Source organism: Pseudophryne corroboree, chromosome 8 (genome assembly GCF_028390025.1).
Source record: "Pseudophryne corroboree isolate aPseCor3 chromosome 8, aPseCor3.hap2, whole genome shotgun sequence".
NCBI lineage: Eukaryota > Metazoa > Chordata > Amphibia > Anura > Myobatrachidae > Pseudophryne > Pseudophryne corroboree.
In genome coordinates, this window is record NC_086451.1 from 398,101,632 (window position 1) to 398,120,862 (window position 19,231).

Below are 19,231 nucleotides of genomic sequence, written 5' to 3' on the forward strand. Positions count from 1 at the left end.
ACAGCAATCCTGATAATCTCATTCACATCTCTCCCACAAACTCATACCCCCTATCCTGTGAGCGCTGGAATGCCAGATCTGTTTGCAACAAACTGGCCCCCACTCATTACTTTTTCATTTCCAACTCCGTGCACCTCCTGGCCATTACAGAAACCTGGATTACTCCCCATGACACCACTTCTCCTGCTGATCTCTCTGCTGGGGGCCTCCCATTCTCACACAAACCCCCGACCCGGGGGTCAACATGGGGGTGGTGTTGGGATCCTTTTACCCTCAAGCTACACATACCAACTTATACCTCCAAAACCATCTCTTACATTCTCTACATTTGAGGTCCATGCAATACGCCTCTACCAACCTACTAATGTTCGAGTTGCTGTCATTTACCGTCCACCTGGCATTTCCTCCAAATTCCTCGACAACTTTGCTTCCTGGCTACCTCACTTCCTCTCTTCTGACATTCCCTCTATTATTCTAGGTGATTTCAACATCCTTATCGATAACCCCACAATATCACCTGCCTCTAAACTCCTTAACCTCACCTCTTCACTTGGTCTCTCCCAGTGGACCACCTCACCCTCTCATGTGAACGGGAGCTCACTGGATCTGGATTTCACTCACCGCTGTGATACTTCTGATTTCTCCAATTCCCCCTTTCCCCTCTCTGACCACCACTTGCTCTCTTTCAACTTATCTATCTCTGCTTCCCCATCTCTGCCTCCTAAGGCTACCATCACTAAGCGTAACATTGAGGCTATTGACACCTCATCCCTATCCTCCCTGTTTGACTCACTTCTCTCTCCTCTTCTCTCTCTCACATGCCCTGAACAAGCCACATCCATATACAATGCATCACTTACTTCTGCCCTTGACTCTGTTGCTCCGCCAACCACTATTCACCATCGCAGATCAATACCTTAACCCTGGTACACCAAATGCACCAGATATCTACTAAAATGCTCACGTACTGCCGAGCGACAGTGGAGGAAATCACGCTCTAAAGCAGACTTCCTCCATTTCAAATTCATGCTCTCACCCTTCAGTGCTGCCCTTTCCCTCGCTAAACAATCATACTTCAAAATCCTCATCTCTACCCAGTCTTCCAACCCCCGGCGCCTCTTTGCCACTGTTAACTCCCTCCTCTGCCCACCACCACCTCCTCTCCCTTCCTCATTGTCTGCTCTTGACTTTGCCACTTATTTCACATCCAAGATTGACTCCATACGTCAGGATATCACATCCCATCAGACCAGCAACCAGCCACCACCCATCCCTTGCCACCCCTACCCTTCCCTATTACCAACTCTGACATCTTTCTCCCATGTATCTGGTGAGGAAGTCATGGCCCTCATCTATACCCCCCCTCCACAACCTCCCCGCTCGACCCTATCCCCTCCCACCTCCACCGCTACCTCTCTCCTTCTGCCTGTTCCCATCTTGCCCACCTTCTCAATCTCTCCCTCTCATCAGGCACTGGCCCCTCTGCCTTCAAGCATGCTCTTGTCTCCCCTATTGTTAAAAAACCTACCCTTGATCCTAACACTCTCTCCAACTATCGACCCATCTCTCTCCTCCCCTTTGCCTCCAAACTTCTTCAGCGTATTGTTTATAATCTGCCTTTCTTTCCTCTCACTCACTGCTTGACCCATTCCAGTCTGGTTTCTGTTCTCTCCACTCCACTGAAACTGCCCTCACAAAAGTCTGCAATGACCTCCATTCAGCCAAATCTAAGGGCCACTACTCTCTGCTTATTCTTCTTGATCTCTCTGCTGCTTTTGTCACTGTGGACCACCCTCTCCTTCTGCAAATCCTTCACTCTCTTGGTCTGCGTGATACTGCCCTATCCTGGCTGTCCTCCTACCTCTCTGATTGTTCCTTCTCTGTCTCCTCTCATGATGCTACCTCCCCCCACTTCCACTAACTGTTGGTGTCCCCCAAGGCTCTGTTCTTGGTCCTCTCCTTTTCTGTCTCTATACATCCTCTTTAGGTGAACTCATTAGTTCTTTTAACTTTCAATACCACCTCTTTGCTGATGACACTCAAATCTACCTCTCCTCCCCTGATCTCTCCACGGCTCTCCTCACTCGTACCTCAAACTGTCTTTCTGCTATCTCTATCTGGATGTCTCAGCACTTTCTTAAACTCAACATCTCTAAGACTGAGCTGATCATCTTCCCACCCTCCCGCACAGCCTCACCTCCCACAATCTCATTATCCATTGATTGCATGACTATCTCCCCTAGCTCCCAAGTACGCTGTCTTGGCGTAATCCTTGACTCCTCCCTCTCCTTCAAACCACACATTCAGCACCTCTCACAAACCTGTCATTTTCATCTCAAAAACATTTCCAGAATCAGACCTTTTCTCACCCAGGATGCCACTAAGATTATTATTCACTCACTGATTATTTCCAGACTGGATTACTGTAATCTCCTCCTACCTGGCCTCCCTGACAATTACCTCTCTCCACTCCAATCTATCCTCAATGCTGCTGCCCGGCTCATCTTCCTCACCAAACGCACTACTTCTACCTCCCCTCTCCTACAGGCCCTTCACTGGCTTCCTTTCCCTTTCAGAATCCAATTCAAACTTCTCACACTCACTTGCAAAGCACACACCCACTCCTCTCCCATTTACATCTCTGACCTTATCTTCCTTTACTCTCCCACCCGTCCTCTTTGCTCTGCTAATGCACGCCGACTCTCCTGTCTTCTGATTACTTCCTCCCACTCCTATATTCAAGATTTTTCACGTGCTGCTCCCTTTCTCTGGAATTCTTTACCTCTCCCCCTAAACTCTCCACTTCTCTACAAAACTTCAAACGGGCTCTTTAGACCCATTTCTTTACCAAACCTAGCCAAATCTCATCCTAACCCTCTGTTCCACGCTCTCTATGTACCCCATCTGTGTCCCCCCTGTCTGCTTACCCCTCCCCTTAGAATGTAAGCCCTCACGAGTAGGTCCCTCTTCCCTCATGTGCTTATACTTTTCTTACTTTAATAATCCTCAACTGCCCAGATCCCGCAGTTTTTTGGCCACCTGGAACTTATCTCTATGTTGGTTACTGGTGTAGATATGCTTAGATACCCTGTACTTGTCCATATTGTCTTCAACTGTAAGTCACTGTTTTCCTGTTTTGATTATGTGCATATGTACTCTGTAATTGGACGCTGCGGAACCCTTGTGGCACCATATAAATAAAGGATTATAATAATAATAATAATAACAACAACAACAACCTGTTGGGCTGCATCAGAGCAGTGGTAGTGTCCTGTGTCATCAGTAATTCCAGTTACGATATACGCTGTTGTTATATACAGTTGTGCTCATAAGTTTACATACCCTAGCAGAATTTGTGATTTTCTGGCCATTTGTCAGCGAATATGAATGATAACTCACAAACTTTCTTTCACTCATGGTTAGTGGTTGGGTGAAGCCATTCATTGTCAAACAACTGTGTTTATTCTTTTTAAATCATAATGACAACAGAAACTACCCAAATGACCCCGATGAAAAGTTTACATACCCCAGTTCTTAATACCATGTATTGCCCCCTTTAACATCAATGACAGCTTGAAGTCTTTTGTGGTAGTTGTGGATGAGGCTCTTTATTTTCTCAGATGGTAAAGCTGCCCATTCGTCTTGGCAAAAAGCCTCCAGTTCCTGTCAATTCTTGGGCTGTCTTGCATGAACTGCATGTTTGAGATCTCCCCAGAGTGGCTCAATGATATTGAGGTCAGGAGACTGAGATGGCTACTCCAGAACCTTCACTTTATTCTGCTGTAGCCAATGACAGGTCGACTTGGCCTGGTGTTTTGGATCATTGTCATATTGGAACGTCCAAGTACGTCCGATGAGCAGCTTCCAGGCTGATGAGTGCAAATTTCATCCAGTATTTTCTGATAACATGCTGCATCAGTAATTCTAGTGACGATATGCGCTGCTGCTATATATATATCCACTGCTGTAGTATAACAATTATAACAACCAGTTGGGCTGCATCAGACCAGTGGTGGTGTTCTGTGTCATCAGTAATTCCAGTCATTCCTGTACCGCATATTGTCTCATATAACTTCCAAAAAATAATGGAGAACAAAAATTTTTAAGAGAAAATAGGGAAAGATCAAGAAGAACCACTTCCTCCTAGTGCTGAAGCTGCTGCCACTAGCCATAACATAGATGATGAAATGCCATCAACGTCGTCTGCCAAGTCCGATGCCCAATGTGATAGTAGAGGGCATGTAAAATCCAAAAAGCCAAAGTTCAGTAAAAAAAAAAGTAAATCGTCTGAGGAAAAACGTAAACTTGTCAATATGCCATTTACGACACGGAGTGGCAAGGAACGGCTTAGGCCCTGGTCTATGTTTATGGTTAGTGTTTCAGCTTCACATGATGATGGAAGCCCTCATCCTCCCGCTAGAAAAATGAAAAGAGTTAAGCTGGAAAGAGCACAGAAAAGAACTGTGCGCTCTGAGATGGTATCACAAATCCCCAAGGAGAGTCCAAATGTGTCGGCAGTTGCGAGGCCTGACCTTCCCAACACTGGACCGGAAGAGATGACTCCTTCCATCATTTGCACGTCCCCTGCAAGTGATAAAAGGAGCACCTACAGTCCAGTTCCTGATATTCAATTTGAAGATGTCACTGTTGAAGTACATCAGGATGAGGATATGGGTGTTGCAGGTGCTGAGGAGGAAGTTGATGATGAGGATTCTGATGGTGATGTGGTTTGTTTAAGTCAGGCACCGGGGTAGACACCTGTTGTCCTTGGGATGAAGAAGCCCATTGTGTTGCCTGGGCAATCTAAAAAAGCCACTTCTTCAGTGTGGAATGATTTCTCCACAAATCTGTACAGGTGTCAAGCTGTGTGTTGCCTCTGTCAATCTGTAATAAGTAGGGGTAAGGATGTTAACCACCTAGGAACATCCTCCCTTATACGTCACCTGTTACACATTCATCAGAAGTCAGTGTCAAGTTCAGAAACCTTGGGTAAGAGCGTAAGCAGTCCACTGACACCTAAATCCCTTCTTCCTCCTGTACCCAAGCTCCTGCAAGCCACACCACCAACTCTCTCAACGTCTACTTTCTCCTCAGTCAGGAACATCCGTAGTCCTGCAGGCCATGTCACTGTCAAGACTGGAGTCCTCTCTTAACCGTGATTCCTCTGGAGGATCCTTGAGTGTTATGCCTGCTGTTGCTGCCGCTGCTGTTGTTGCTGCTGGGAGTCTATCATCATCCCAGAGGGGAAGTCAGAAGACCACTTGTACTACTTCCAGTAAGCAATTGACTGTCCAACAGTCATTTGTGAGGAAGATGAAATATGACAGCAGTCATCCTTTTGCAAAGCGGATAACTGAGGCCTTGACAGCTAAGTTGGTGTTAGATGTGCATCGGGAATCCACCTTTAGTTCAGAGTCACTTAAAGTTTTGATGGAGATAGTGTGTCCCCGGTATCAAGTCCTTTCTAGGTTCCACTTCTCAAGGCAGGCGATACCGAGAATGTACAAAGACATCAGAAAAAGAGTCACCAGTGTCCTATAAAATGTGGTTGTATCCAGTGTCCACTTAACCACGGACATGTGGACAAGTGGAACAGGGCAGATTAAAGACTATATGACTGTAACAGCCCACTGGGTAGATGTATGGTCTCCCACAGCGGCACCAGTAGCAGCATCTCGCAAACGCCAACTCGTTCCTAGGCAGGCTACGCTATGTATCACTGCTTTAAATAAGAGACACACAGCTGACTGTTATGAACCACAGGTAGTGGTTCATTCCTATTTTATGTTTTTAAGTAGTCTTGCAGGCCAGGATTTCCCATTGCTCTGGTTTAAGAAGATTCTTGTTTGCTGCCAGTGGTGAGTCTGTGTGATTGCAGCTTGTTCCCATGTGATCAGCCTCACCTGTCTGTTGATTGCACCTCTCAGTTGTGCAGCAGGCAGCTGCACGACATAATTAATTAAGACTCTCTGTTATATGCTGGCTCAGTGCAATTCACAGACGCTGGTGATATTTCCAAATTTCCAGATTTCCAAGGTTCCAGAGTTCTTGAGTTCTGAGCTAGTCTCTGCCAGTTCCTGAGCTCCTGTCTAGCAGTGTCTGTCTAGCTGGTTCCTGAGTGTCGGTTCCTGAGTGTCGGTTCCTGAGTGTCGGTTCCTGAGTGTCGGTTCCTGTGTCGATTCCAGTGTCTGGTCCCGTGTCCTGCCGTGAAGCGTTCCTGTCCAGAAGTCCTGTGGCTTTGTCTGTGCCTGGTCGAATATCTGGCTTCTTGGTGTCCACCGGTCTGTCGTTTGGGATTCTGCCTGTCCTCCAGTTCTGAGAGTCTGTGTCGGCTACATTGGGGGTTCCTGTCCGTTTGCCAGTATTTGTACTGGTTCCGTGAGTAGCGGCTTTGCTGCGTCCATCGGCTCAGGCCGCAGTATTCTTTGGTTATAATTTGTTTCTGGTGTTTTGCAGAGGGTTCTGCTTGTGCTGTCACCGCCGGTACACAACGGTATTGTGTCGGCGAGTTGACAGCATTTCCTTTGTTCTTTTCCTTTGGCGGCGTGCCGCACATATATTTAGGTTTAGGGTTGTTAGTAGCCCCTAGCCTTCTGTTTGTTTTAGCTAGAGGTCCCCTTGTTATTATCCTGTCTCGGTTCACGCCTTGTCTCAATCTAAGACCTGGGGGCATCGGAGTTTGGCAGACCTAATCCGCCCTTCAAACGCGGCTGCCGTGGGCCCAAGAAACCATAGTCACTCAGGCGTGAACGGACCACACGGGTGAAACAACGGAGGTAGGGTGCTAGGGGCTATTTCCACACCGCACCTTATGTCAGTGTCACGTTCTGGTGCTCAGTACTTACTACGCAACATCTCCCTTGTTCTGAGCACCAGGAACCTAACATTATCACCAGCCACTACAACAAAAAAGAAATAAAGCTTTTTCTTTTTTGGCCCAGTCCAGTGTCTTGTCTAGAATCCAGTCCTGTCAAGAATCCAGTCCTGTCTAGAATTCAGTGTGCAGAATCCAGTCCGGTGTTTAGAATCCAGTCCTGTCTAGAATTCAGTGTGCAGAATCCAGTCCGGTGTTTAGAATCCAGTCCTGTCTAGATCTCAGTGTGCAGAATCCAGTCCGGTGTTTAGAATCCAGTCCTGTCTAGAACTCAGTGTGCAGAATCCAGTCCGGTGTTTAAAAATCCAGTCCAGTCTTGTCTTGTCTAGTTTAAAAATTCAGTCCAGTCTTGTCTTGTCTAGAATCTTGTCTAAGAATCTTGTCTAGAATCGTGTCTAGAATCATATCTAGAATCTTGTCTAAGAATCTTGTCTAGAATCTTGTCTTAGAATCGTGTCTAGAATCGTGTCTAGTCTTGTCTTGTCTAGTTTAAAATCCTCCTATGCCTACTATGCAAGCCCTGCAGGCGTCTCTCTCAGCCCTAAACTCTGCTTTCAGTGCTTTGAAACCTGAGCAGCTGGAAGTTTTGCAGCAATCCTTAAAGCAACTGCAAAACCTTCTGACCAAAATTTTGCTTATTTTGCCAGAAGTAGTTGAGAGTTCATTCTCTAAAGAGACTCTTGTTCACAGTATGGTGACAAGTGAATCCTCAGGTTTAATTAGAGAGAAAAAGTTTGAAAGTTTTCTGCGGCCCAGGCTCTCAGAAGAGGAGCGTCTGCGTCGCAGAAACTTAGATTTATGCCTATATTGTGGGGGTTTAGGCCACTATCTGCAGACCTGTGAGTTGCGCAAGCCAAAGTGTGGCGACAAGTCCTGCCCTCTGGCCAAGTTTAGTCAGGATACAAGACCTACTCCTGTCTCTACTGTGGCAGAGGTACTTGTCACACAACCCACACTAAAAAGCACTCTGTCATATAATTGGGGTCCTTGGGCTAGGGAGCCCCATTATAGATTCAAGAACCAAAGGAGAATGTTTCTCTCCTCTCTTGATTTTCCTGTTGAAGCAGAGTTGCAAACCCCTGGAGCGGTGCCCGATGCCCGGAGTCCTGGAGCGGTACCTGATGCCCAGAGTCCTGGAGCGGTACCCGATGCCCAGAGTCCTGGAGCGGTACCCGATGCCCAGAGTCCTGGAGCGGTACCCGATGCCCAGAGTCCTGGAGCGGTACCCGATGCCCAGAGTCCTGGAGCGGTACCCGATGCTCTAGGTTACAGAGGGACATCGAATATTATAGCTCAGGTGTCAATACCAGAAGGGGTCTCAGAAGCTGTTACCCCAGGTAGGGACTTGAAAAGCGCAACCCCAGAAAGGGTATCTAAAACCATAGTTCTAGAAAGGAACTCGAGAAGCAAAACCCCAGAAGGGATCTTTGAAGTAATATCCCCAAGTGGGGTCTCGAGAGACGCCGCCCCAAAGAAGGGTCTAGAGGTCGCTTCCCAAGGAAAGGACTCAAGAGGCATACCGTTAGTGGAGGTTCTGAAGGTTAAAGCTTCAGCAAAAATCCCGGAAGTCATAGTCCCGGGAGAAGTTTCGATAATTATCGACTCAGAGAGGGAGGCCGACGGCCCGGCCCCAGAAAGGGAGGCCGACGGCCCGGTCCCAGTAAAAGAATCCGAGGTGCTGACCCCAGCGGGGTTCCCGAAGGCCACTGCCCCAGCGGGGTTCCCGAAGGCCACTGCCCCGGGTGGGGTTCAGAAAGTCACTGCCCCAGGTGGGGTTCAGAAAGTCTCAGCCTCGAGTAAGGTCAATAGTGACCAGGTCCTAGCAAAGCACTCTAGTCAGTCAGATGGGAAGGAAGCAGATCCTGACTCTGTTGATATCTCAACATCTATAATCTTTGATGGGGACTTAGTCCAATTTCTGGCACTTTACAAACACTATTACACCATTTTGTTGTCTATACCATTTCTGGGCATCACTTCAGAGAACCTTGTGCTCTATCTGATATATTCCTTTAGAGGAGAGCCTTTTGAGTGGGCGACCAGCCTAATGAAAGCTGAAGATCCCATTCTTCAGGATCCCCCGGCATTCAGTGATGCAGTTATTAAGAGATATGGTTCCAAATAAATTGGTTCAGGTTCCTTTAGGTCACCCGTGTTATATGCTGAGAGTCCACCGTATACTGTAAATTCGGCACAAGAGTCTCAGCCCGTTGTTTTGACTGCAGGATGTGCTTTTCTCTCTTCTTCTAATATTAGTACTTTGCCTGAAAGTTCAGCTCCCAAGGTTAAGAAACCAATCTCTGATTTGAACCCAGCCTTGCTGGGAGGTACCATCAGTTCAGACAATGTTTGGGGAATTACCTTGGTCAGACCTCAAGAACTTTGTAAAAATAAGAAGAAGAAAAATAAATGATTATTGACTCTTGCCTTGTTAAAAAAAAAAGAAAAAAAAAAGATTTTTCTTTCCTTGTCTTGTGTCCAGTGGCCACCGTCAAGGGGGGGGGGGGGCACTGTTACAAGCTGTTGTCACAGCTTGTTTCTGTTAGACCAGTGTGTCAGGATTTTTTTGTATCCCTTGTTTTGGAAAGTCTGAATTTTGGGGTCCTTTGACCCCTTTTCAAGGGGGGGTAATGTTATGAGCCACGGCTGTGGTTCATAACTGTTTTGAATTTTTGGTTATGTACTTTATGTTATACTTCTGTTTCTTTTCCCCGTGTGTGTCATGGGGTATTCGGAGCCCACCCTTAAAGAGAGGTTACTGTTACGAACCACAGGTAGTGGTTCATTCCTATTTTATGTTTTTAAGTAGTCTTGCAGGCCAGGATTTCCCGTTGCTCTGGTTTAAGAAGATTCTTGTTTGCTGCCAGTGGTGAGTCTGTGTGATTGCAGCTTGTTCCCATGTGTTCAGCCTCACCTGTCTGTTGATTGCACCTCTCAGTTGTGCAGCAGGGCAGCTGCACGACATAATTAATTAAGACTCTCTGTTATATGCTGGCTCAGTGCAATTCACAGACGCTGGTGATATTTCCAAATTTCCAGATTTCCAAGGTTCCAGAGTTCTTGAGTTCTGAGATAGTCTCTGCCAGTTCCTGAGCTCCTGTCTAGCAGTGTCTGTCTAGCTGGTTCCTGAGTGTCGGTTCCTGAGTGTCGGTTCCTAAGTGTCGGTTCAGTGTCCTGCCGTGAAGCGTTCCTGTCCAGAAGTCCTGTGGCTTTGTCTGTGCCTGGTCGAATATCTGGCTTCTTGGTGTCCACCGGTCTGTCGTTTGGGATTCTGCCTGTCCTCCAGTTCTGAGAGTCTGTGTCGGCTACATTGGGGTTTCCTGTCCGTTTGCCAGTATTTGTACTGGTTCTGTGAGTAGCGGCTTTGCCGCGTCCGTCGGCTCAGGCCGCAGTATTCTTTGGTAATAATTTGTTTCTGTTTTTTTGCAGAGGGTTCTGCTTGTGCTGTCACCGCCGGTACACAACGGTATTGTGTCGGCGAGTGGACAGCATTTCCTTTGTTCTTTTCCTTTGGCGGCGTGCCGCACATATATTTAGGTTTAGGGTTGTTAGTAGCCCCTAGCCTTCTGTTTGTTTTAGCTAGAGGTCCCCTTGTTATTATCCTGTCTCGGTTCACGCCTTGTCTCAATCTAAGACCTGGGGGCATCGGAGTTGGGCAGACCTAATCTGCCCTTCAAACGCGTCTGCCGTGGGCCCAAGAAACCATAGTCACTCAGGCGTGAACGGACCACATGGGTGAAACAACGGAGGTAGGGTGCTAGGGGCTATTTCCACACCACACCTTATTTCAGTGTCACGTTCTGGTGCTCAGGACTCACTACGCAACATCTCCCTTGTTCTGAGCACCAGGAACCTAACACTGACAACCTCTCATGGAAACTGAGGAACATAATCGCAGAATGGCTTACCCCAATTGGACTCTCCTGGGGATTTGTGACTTCGGACAACGCCACCAATATTGTGCGTGCATTACGTCTGGGCACATTCCAGCATGTCCCATGTTTTGCACATACAATTAATTTAATGGTGCATAATTTTTTTTTTAAATGAGAGGGGTGTTCAGGAGATGCTGTCGGTGGCCCAAAAATATTTCGGCCCACTTTCGGCATTCTTCCACTGCATGCCGAAGACTGGCGCACCAGCAAACACTCCTGAACCTGCCCCGCCATCAACTGAAGCAAGAGGTGGTAATGAGATGGAATTCAACACTCTATATGCTTCAGAGGATGGAGGAGCAGCAAAAGGCCATTCAAACCTATACATCCACCTACAATATAGGCAAAGGAGGTGCAATGCACCTGACTCAAGCGCAGTGGAGAATGATTTCCGTCTTGTACAAGGTTCTCCAACCCTTTGAACTTGCCACACGTGAAGTCAGTTCAGACACTGCCAGCTTGAGTCAGGTCATTCCCCTCATCAGGCTTTTGCAGAAGCAGCTGGATATATTGAAGGAGGAGCTAAGACTGAGCGATTCCGCAAAGTATGTGGGACTTGTGGATGGAGCCCTTCATTCGCTTTGCAAGGATTCAAGGGTGGTCAATCTGTTTAAATCAGAGCACTACATTTTGGCCACCGTGCTCGATCCTTGGTTTAAAGCCTATGTTGTACCTCTCTTTCCAGCAGACACAAGTGTGCAGAGGTGCAAAGACCTGCTGGTTAGCAAATTGTCAACTCAAGCGGTACGTGACCCGTCAACAGCTCCTCCTTCAATTTCTCCCGCCACTGGGGCTGCAAGGAAAAGGATAACATTTCCTAGCCCACCCGCTGGCGGTGATGCAGGGCATTCAGGAGTGAAAGCTGACATCTGGTCCAGACTGAAGGACCTGCCAACGATTACTGACATGTCGTCTGCTGTCACTGCATATAATTCTGTCACCATTGAAAGAATGGTGGAGGATTATATGAGTGACAGCATCCAAGTAGGCATGTCCGAAAGTCCATACATATACTGGCAGTAAAAAGAGGCAATTTGGAGGCCCTTGCACAAACTGGCTTTATTTTACCTAAGTTGCCCCCCCTCCAGTGTGTACTCCGAAAGAGTGTTTAGTGCAGCCGGTAACCTTGTCAGCGATCGGTGTAGGAGGTTACTTCCACTAAATGTGGAGAAGATGATGTTCATCAAAATGAATCATAAAGTCTTCCGTGAAGACCTTTACCAGCAATTGCCTCCAGAAAGTACACAGGGACCTGTGATGGTGGATTCCAGTGGTAACGATTTGATACTTAGTGAGGAGGATGTACACGGTGAAAGGGGTGAGGAATCGAAGGATGATGATGAGGTGGACATCTTGCCTCTGTAGAGCCAGTTTGTGCAAGGAGAGATTGATTGCTTCTTCTTTTGGTGGGGGCCCAAGAAAACCAGTCATTTCAGCCACAGTCATGTGGCAGACCCCGTCGCTGAAATGATTGGTTTGTTAAAGTGTGCATGTCCTGTTTATACAACATGAGGGTGGGTGGAGGGCCCAATGAAAAGTCCATCTGGCACCTCTTTTTCTTCTTTGCATCATGTGCTGTTTGAGGACTAGTTTTTTTGTGCCATCCTGTCTGTAACTGCAGTGCCACTCCTAGATGGGCCAGGTGTTTGTGACACACACTTGTGTCGCTTAGCTTGGCCATCCAGCTACCTCATTGCACCTCTTTTTCTTAGTTGCATCATGTGCTGTTTGGGGCCTATTTTTTAAATCTGCCATCCTGTCTGACACTGCAGTGCCACTCCTAGATGGTCCAGGTGTTTGTGCCGCACACTTGAGTCGCTTAGCTTAGTCATACAGCCACCTCGGTGCAACTTTTAGGCCTAAAAACAATATTTTGAGGTATGAGGTGTTCAGAATAGACTGGAAATGAGTGGAAATGATTGTTATTGAGGTTAATAAAACCGTAGGAGCAAAATTACCCCCAAATTCTGTGATTTTAGCTGTTTTTTTATTTTAAATCATCCAGATCCAAAACCAAAAAACGAAAATGGGATTAGAACCAAAACCAAAATACAAAACATGAAAAGTGCCCACCGTACATCTCTAATATATATATATATATATATATATATATATATACTGTATATATAAATATATATATATATAAAACAATAGTAGATACTCAGCACTCCTCATCAAAAGTACAAACAGCTCACCAGGTGCCGTCAACGTTGAACTTTCATTCAAATAGATACATCCCAGGAAGGAGCGTCACTCTGCGGATTCTTCAGAAAATGACCACACAGACAAGCATCTGTACTGCTATACTGCTAAGTTTCGGTTTATTCAACCGTCATCAGGCATGTCAAATACAAAGACTTTTTCACCTTTTATAACCAACATCCACCTCATATGAAACGCCCCTAATTGTCATCAGCAATTGATTTCCTGCTGACTTCATCAATACAAACACATGTGAATAATTGGTTATAAAAGGTGAAAAAGTTTTTGTATTTGACAAGCCTGACGATGGTTGAATAAACAGAAACGTAGCAGTACAGATGCTTGTCTGTGTGGTCATTTTCTGAAGAATCCGCAGAGAGACGCTCCTTCCTGTGATGTGTGTGTGTGTGTGTGTGTGTGTGTGTGTGTATATATATATGTGTATATATATATATATATATATATATACACACTTTAGAGATGTGCTGCGGGCACTTTTTGTGTTTTGGTTTTCGATATGGAGCCCCGCTCGTATTTAGGATCTGGATTGGTTTTGCCAAAATCACCCTTTTTAGGTTTTGGTTTTGGATCTAGATGATTTAAAAAAAAAACAATAAAAATAGCTAAAATCACAGAATTTGGAGGAAATTTTGATCCTACGGTATTATTGACCTCAATAACATCATTTCCACTCATTTCCAGTCTATTCTGAACACCTCACAACTCACAAAATTGTTTTTAGGCCAAAAGGTTGCACCAAAGTAGCTGGATGACTTTGCTAAGCGACACAAGTGTGCTGCACAAACACCTGGTCCAACTTTGAGTGGCACTGCAGTGTCAGACAGGATGGCACTTCTTTGAAAACTAGGCCCCAAACAGCACATCATGCAAAGAAGAAAAAGAGGTACAATGAGGTGGCTGGATTACTTTGCTAAACTACACAAGTGTGCGGCACAAACACCTGGCCCATCTAGGAGTGTTTAGGGGGTTAGAAAAAAAACATTAGTGTGCTTATATCTAAAGAAGGCTTATTGTGTGGCGCACTCTATTTAGTTTGTGTTTCATGAATAAATTAAAATGTAACTTTTATTATTGTTATTTAAAATAGATTTTACAGTAGGCATGACGTAAGGCAATTGATTGTCCGCCTGGAAAGAAAACTTTCTTTCTGTTCTGGTGCCGGCGTTTTCCCCCCTCTCGTTGTTCCCATTCACTGCCTCATGGCACATGGGACAAAAGTAGAAGGGGGAATCAGCCTATAAACACCAGAGCATCTTTCAAAGATCTATCAGAAGAAAAATTATAGTATTTAACCATTCACTTTATCAGAGAGTATTATTCTCTTTATAATCCCGCTGTGCTCTTTCTTATGTTATTTTCCTGTAACGGGTGCTGGAGATACGAGAGGCTGCACCCAGACATTCTCACTATTTGTTGTTTACGACTTGTTGGTTTTGACTGATTTATATTTATATCAGTCTCTAATTTATTTCTGTGATTGGCAACAATAGTGTTAAGATAAATGTCGGGACAACTGAATAGACATTTAGGGGGAGATTCAAATGTTTGAAAAGTCAGTTGGGAGTCTGTTTTTTCCTATCTAATAGACAGGAAGAAACAGATGCCCAACCAACTTTTCAAACATTTGAATCTCCCCTTTAGAATTGAACAGACATCCAGTCAAACTTGATTGTGTACAGAGGCGGATTGGCCATAGGGTCTACAGAAAATATTCCCGGCGGGCCGATGCACCCACGGGGCCTGTTTTGTTTGAGGACATGTGGTCCTATTCATAGACATAATGAATAAGATGCCAAACAATTTGCATATATGAAAATGACTTTGCCACTTAGCCTGTGATTGCAGATGATCTAGTGTATGCTCTGTCTGCCTGCTTGGCTGACATATAAGATTGAGTGAATAGTGATTGGGATACATTTGGTGTAATAAGCAAGAAAATATATGTTTCTAAAGAATTATATAGTTTCCTAAATTCTAAAGGTGTATCATATAATGTGCTCATAACATTTAATTTTATTTCCTTTTAACTTCCCCTTGATGCTGGATATCCCCACTATCTGGAAAGTCTTGGGGAGAGGGTGCTGCTGCCATGGCCTATGGCTAGACCTTACACCGCTGGTGGGGCCACTAGTACAAATTTTTCCAGGGCCGCTTTTTGTTCCCAATCAGCCCCTGATTGTGTATATGTACTGACCCCTGTTGTTGGCAACAGAGTTACAATTGAGATAAGAGATTTTCATTAAGCAAGAAATGTCACAGACACTAACAGGTATTTATAGGCGTAAAATCAGACCTGATTGGTTATAAGTTATTATCTATGTACCGACTTGGAAATAACATTCTTTATACCTTCAAGTTCATGCTCTGACAGGGTTTCAAGCTACAGTATATACTTTGTTACGGAGTACATCCCCTCTCATTAACAACTGCGTTATATATATGTTGAATTGGATGTGTGTGCCTTTGAGAAGTGCTCTGTTACAGAGTTTCAAATTATATGCTTGTTTACAGGTAACAGCACCTATTAATAACTATATTGTTTAATTGGATGTGCATATTCTTGAGAACTACTTGATTGTGGGAAGCATTCCCTCTCAATAACCATACTGTTTCTTATATATGCACTGAATTGGAAGTACATGCCTTTGATGAGAGTGATCTGTTACAGGATTTCAAGCTACTGTCTATGCCTGGTTACAGGAAACATTCCTTTTCAACAACAATATTGTTACATACAGATGGGTCCATGTTTATCTTGGCCTTTAATATGATTAACTGAGCCAGGTCAGTCAAACTTAATCCACTGCTGTAATGACTTAATCCCCTCATGTATTGTTCTCTGTATTGTATTGTAGCTGAGAACAATAGATGAAGGGTTTATGTTAATAAACCATGGTGTGCCTAGGCGCAGCAAAGAAGTCAAGATAAATGTGGACCCATCTGTATGTGTTGAATTGGATGTACAGTATATGTTTCCCTGTGCCTTTGAGAATGGTCCCACTGTTGATACATTACAGGTGACAACATGGTGGTTATTATTGTTTCTATGTGTGATACACTGTAGGCAATAACAACATTGTTATTGTAGAACATACAGATTATCATAAATGCCACTTAGGGAAGATGCAGTAATAACGTTCTGCAGGAAGTGGTTTGGAAACAGTTTTTTTTCTGAGATCATAATCTAGTTGTGAAAGGATCTCATGAATTTGATGATTAAAACCTATGTAGAAATTTCATACATATTTCATTTGCTTTAACTCAGGTACTTATGGGCAAGAAAAGGCGAGCATTTAAAAAATTCAAATCTGACGGGTAAGCAGAGTCATTTCAGCACTATAAGGAATGTAACAAAATACGCAAAAAGGAAATAAGAGCAGCTAAAGTAGAAACTGAAAAACTAGTAGCAAAGGAAAGCAAAGCGAATCCCAAACAATTCTTTAAATACATCAATAGCAAGAGATTAAAGAAGGAGAGTATAGGCCCTTTAAAAGACAAGTTGGGAGTCTTAAGCAAAAATGGTAATGACATAGCGGACACACTAAATTTGTTTTTTTCAACAGTATTTACTAGAGAGGACCCAATTCAGGGACTAACACATAATCTTAATAATGAGAATATCCCACTGATAGGTACTTACTTAAGCGAGGAAGTAGTCTGTGACCGATTAAAACATTTAAAGATTAATAAGTCACCAGGTCCCGATGGTATTCACCCAAGGGTTCTAATGGAGCTTCACTCTGAAAATGCTAAACCGCTATTTTTGATCTTTAAGGATTCAGTAATATCAGGTATGGTTCCCAAAGACTGGCGTATAGCGGAAGTAGTGCCTATATTCAAAAAGGGAAGTAAAGCTGAACCAGGTAATTATAGACCAGTTAGTCTTACATCTATAGTGGGGAAAGTATTGGAAGGTATTCTAAGAGATAGTATTCAGAAGTTCCTTTAAGTCAATGAGGTCATTAAAAGGAATCAACATTGGTTTATGAAGGACAGATCCTGTCAAACCAGCTTACTTGGCTTTTATGAAACAGTAAGCGCAAACCTAGATCAGAGTAAAGAGGTGGATGTAATCTTTTTAGATTTTGCCAAAGCATTTGACACTGTACCACACATGAGACTTATCTACAAGCTACAAGAATCAGGGCTAGGAAGCACAATATGCACTTGGGTCAAAAACTGGTTAGATAATAGGGAGCGGCGCGTTGTGGTTAATGGATATTTTTCAACTTGGACTGAAGTGCTAAGTGGTGTGTCGCAAGGCTCAGTATTAGGACCACAATTGTTCAATATTTTAATTAACGACCTAACAGAGGGTCTAGAGAGCATGGTGTCAATTTTTGCAGATGATACCAAATTGTGTAAAGTTATAAATGCGGAGGGGGATGCTGAGTCGCTTCAGAACGACTTAGTTAAATTAGAAGCTTGGGCAACGAAATGGAGACTGCACTTCAATACAGACAAGTGTAAGGTAATGCACTGTGGTAACAAGAACAAAAATAACACCTACCTACTAAATGGGGTAAAATTAGGGGATTCTGTACTGGAAAAGGACTTAGGTGTCCTCATAGATAGCAAACTAAGCAGTAGTACCCAAAGTAGGACTGCAGCAAAGAAGGCTAATATGATATTAGCATGCATAAAATGGGGAATTGATGCTAGGGACGAGAGTATTATACTCCCGTTATATAAATCACTTGTGAGGCCACACCTTGAATACTGTGTACAATTCTGGGCACCTTACTACAAAAAGGATATCCTGGAGCTAGAAAAGGTTCAAAGGCGGGCGACCAAACTAATTAAGGGTATGGAGACGCTGGAATATGAGGAAAGGCTTGCAATACTAGGCATGTTTACACTGGAAAATAGGAGATTAAGAGGGGACATGATCAACATTTACAAATACATAAGGGGACAATATACAGATCTTGCGCAGGACCTGTTTTTGGTTAGATCAACACAGAGAACTCGTGGACACTCGCTCAGGTTAGAGGAGAGGAGATTCCGTACAATACGGCGTAAAGGCTTTTTTACGGTAAGGACGATACGTGTTTGGAATTCCCTGCCTGAGGGAGTTGTAATGGCCGACTCAGTCAACACCTTTAAGAATGGGTTAGATAAATTCCTAATGGATAAGGATATACAGGGTTACGGAGCATAGTCACGCACTGTGGTTATTATAAAAAAGACGGATAAAACGTAACTGCAAACATCAGCATCAGTCAAAATTTTATACAAAATAATCGTGCATAGGAGACCACGAATAGGTTGAACTCGATGGACAATTGTCTTTTTTCAACCTTAGATACTATGTTACTATGTTACTATGTATTATTTAATTGCTCTACCCATATACTTATGCATAGGTAGTGCCAGTAAATATTTCCATATCTTTCATTAAAAATTATTATTCTTTCCATGCGGACAATCAATTGCCTTATGTCATCCCTACTGTAAAATCTATTTTAAATAAAAATGATAAAAGTAAATTTTTTATTTATTAATGAAACAGAAACTAAAAAGAGTGCGACACACATTAAGCCTTCTTTAGATTTAAGCCCACTAGTGGTTTTTTCTAACCCACTAACCAGTTGTTGCAATTTGCTTAATGGCACACCTCCAACCAAATTTAGATAATCTATGGTATTAATACTTTGGGATTATTCCCTTTATCAGTTGGTTCACCCACAGAAAATCATAATATTATTATTTGGGCCTGTGCATAGTCCCTCAGACTTAATGTCTTCCCTGTTAACATTTACCATTTAGGAGTGGTGCTGCAGTGTCAGACAGATGGCAGATTTAAAAACTAGGACTCAAACAGCACATGATGCAAAGAAAAAAAGAGGTGCACTGAGGTTGCTGGATGGTTAAGCTAAGTGACACAAGTGTATGGCACAAACACCTGGCCCATCTAGGAGTGGCACTGCAGTGTCAGAAATGAGGGTAGATATAAAAAATAGGCCTCAAACAGCACATGATGCAAAGAAAAAAAGAGGTGCTCCAAGGTTGCTGGATAGCCAAGCTAAGCATTAGAAGCTGAGCCACCAGTCTTGAACATAGGCCAAGGCCTTAGCTTTTCCTTGCCACTTTGTGTAGTGAATGTCATATTGCCAATTTTACGTTTCTCATCAGATAATTTCTTTTTTTTTCTGATTATTAATTTTTGCTTCTTGGATTTTACATGCCCTCTATAACA

At 44.0% G+C, this 19,231-nt stretch overlaps 1 protein-coding gene across 1 annotated transcript in view; it reads right to left on the reverse strand.

Annotated features, from left to right (window-relative positions):
• Positions 1 to 19,231, reverse strand: part of LOC134949276 (cytochrome P450 2G1-like) — a 103,028-nt gene that overhangs the window by 59,301 nt on the left and 24,496 nt on the right. The window lies entirely within an intron of this gene.